Source organism: Arachis stenosperma, chromosome 5 (assembly GCF_014773155.1).
Source record: "Arachis stenosperma cultivar V10309 chromosome 5, arast.V10309.gnm1.PFL2, whole genome shotgun sequence".
Classification (NCBI taxonomy): Eukaryota; Viridiplantae; Streptophyta; class Magnoliopsida; order Fabales; family Fabaceae; genus Arachis; species Arachis stenosperma.
The window spans coordinates 79,323,929-79,326,649 of NC_080381.1; the positions used below are offsets into that span (position 1 = coordinate 79,323,929).

Consider the following 2,721-nt stretch of genomic DNA (forward strand, 5'->3'; position numbering starts at 1 on the left):
CATTAGAGGCCAGTGGACGTCCAGTGAGGTCTTCCTCAGTGGCGTCCTCTGCCTCCTCTTCCTTCCAGGGTTCGGCCATGTTGATGGCCTTGCACTCTCCCTTTGGATTTTCTTCTGTATTACTTGGGAGAGTACTAGGAGGGAGTTCAGTAACTTTCTTACTCAGCTGACCCACTTGTCCTTCCAAATTCCTAATGGAGGACCTTGTTTCAGTCATGAAACTTTGAGTGGTCTTTATTAGATCAGAGACCATTGTTGCTAAGTCAGAAGTACTCTGCTTAGAACTCTCTGTCTGTTGCTGAGAAGATGATGGAAAAGGCTTGCCATTGCTAAACCTGTTTCTTCCACCATTATTGTTGTTGAAACCTTGTTGAGGTTTCTCTTGATTCTTCCATGAGAAATTTGGGTGATTTCTCCATGAAGAGTTGTAGGTGTTTCCATAGGGTTCTCCTAGGTAATTCACCTCCTCCATTGAAGGATTCTCAGGATCATAAGCTTCTTCCTCAGATGAAGCTTCCTTAGTACTGCCGGGTGTATTTTGCATTCCAGACAGACTTTGAGAAATCAAATTGACTTGTTGAGTCAATATCTTGTTCTGAGCCAGTATGGCATTCAGAGTGTCAATGTCAAGAACTCCTTTCTTCTGACTAGTCCCATTGTTCACAGGATTCCTTTCAGAAGTGTACATGAATTGGTTATTTGTAACCATTTCAATTAGCTCTTGAGCCTCTGCAGGCGTCTTCTTCAGATGAAGAGATCCTCCAGCAGAGCTATCCAAAGACATCTTGGATAGTTCAGATAGACCATCATAGAAGATACCTATGATGCTCCATTCAGAAAGCATGTCTGAGGGACATCTTCTGATTAATTGTTTGTATCTTTCCCAAGCTTCATAGAGGGATTCTCCATCCTTCTGTCTGAAGGTTTGGACTTCCACTCTAAGCTTACTCCATCTTTGAGGTGGAAAGAACTTTGCCAAGAAGGCATTGACTAGCTTTTCCCAAGAGTCCAGGCTTTCTTTAGGTTGAGAATCCAACCATATTCTAGCTCTGTCTCTTACAGCAAAAGGGAATAGCATCAGTCTGTAGACCTCAGGGTTAACCTCATTAGTCTTGACTGTGTCACAGATTTGCAAGAATTCAGCTAAGAACTGATGAGGATCTTCCATTGGAAGTCCATGGAACTTGCAATTCTGTTGCATTAGAGAAACTAATTGAGGCTTAAGCTCAAAGTTGTTTGCTCCAATGGCAGGGATAGAGATGCTTCTCCCATAGAAATCAGGAGTAGGTGCAGTGAAGTCACCCAGCACCTTCCTTGCATTGTTGGCATTGTTGTTGTTTTCGGCTGCCATGGGTTCTTCTTCCTTGAAGAATTCGGTCAGGTCCTCAACAGAGAGTTGTGCTTTAGCTTCTCTTAGCTTTCTCTTCAAGGTCCTTTCAGGTTCAGGATCAGCTTCAACAAGAATGCCTTTGTCTCTGCTCCTGCTCATATGAAGGAGAAGAGAACAAGAGAAATATGGAATCCTCTATGTCACAGTATAGAGATTCCTTGAAGTGTCAGAGGAAAAGAAAACTAGAAGAAAGAAGGTAGAAGAATTCGAACTTGATGAGATAGAGTTCGAATTGTGCATTAAGAAGGAGCAGTACTCCATAAATAGAAGGATGTGAGAAGGAGGGAAGAGGATTTTCGAAAATTAATTAAAAAGATGTCAAAAACATTTTAAAAATTGATTGATAATTTTCGAAAATTGAAAGTGGAAAAGAAATAAAGTGATTTTTGAAAAAGATTTTGAGATTAGAAGTTAAAAAGATTTGATTGAAAACTATTTTGAAAAAGATGTGGTTGAGAAGATATGATTGGTTTTTAAAAAAATGTGATTGAGAAGATATGATTTGAAAATAATTTTTAAAAGATATGTTTTGAAAATTATTTTAAAAGATTTGATTTTGAAGATTAGTGACTTGCCTAACAAGAAAAGATATGATTCAAACATTAAACCTTTCTCAACAGAAAAGGTAACAAATTTGAGATGTTCAATCAAATCATTAATTGTTAGGAAGTATCTTTGAAAAAGGAAAGAAATTGATTTTGAAAACATTTGATTGAAAAGATATGATTTGAAAAAGATTTGATTTTGAAAAACTTTGAAAACTTGAAAAAAATTGATTTTGAAAACAAAATCTTCCCCCTAGCACCATCCTGGCGTTAAACGCCCAGAATGGTATACATTCTGGTGTTTAACGCCCAAAATGCTACCTCTTTGGGCGTTAAACGCCCAACCAGGTACCCTGGCTGGCGTTTAAACGCCAGTCTGTCTTCTTCACTGGGCATTTTTGAATGCTCAGCTTTTTCTGTATAATTCCTCTGCAGTATGTTCTGAATCTTCAATTCTTTGTAACATTGACTTGAAAAGACACAAATTAAAAATATTTTTGGATTTTTAATAATCAAAATGCAACAAGAATCAAATAACAATGCATGCAAGACACCAAACTTAGCAGTTTGTGTACTACTGACACTATATGAAACACCAAGATACTCAAGTCAATAGAATTTAAAGATCAAAACAAAGAAATACATGCATGGATTCGAAAGATATAACAAAAACATGCATTTGACACCAAACTTAAGATGAGACTCTAGACATCAAATATTTTTGGTTTTTTATGATTTTGTAAATTTTTTTTTTTGTGTTTTTCGAAAATTAAGTGGGAAAAGGTA

The 2,721-nt window shown here is 37.2% G+C and overlaps 1 non-coding gene across 1 annotated transcript; it reads left to right on the top strand.

The window, feature by feature from the left end:
• The first annotated feature begins 838 nt into the window (after positions 1-838).
• Positions 839-946, top strand: LOC130984253 (small nucleolar RNA R71). The gene has a single exon (XR_009088199.1). It is a non-coding gene; the product is annotated as a small nucleolar RNA R71 (small nucleolar RNA).
• Positions 947-2,721: the final 1,775 nt, after the last annotated feature.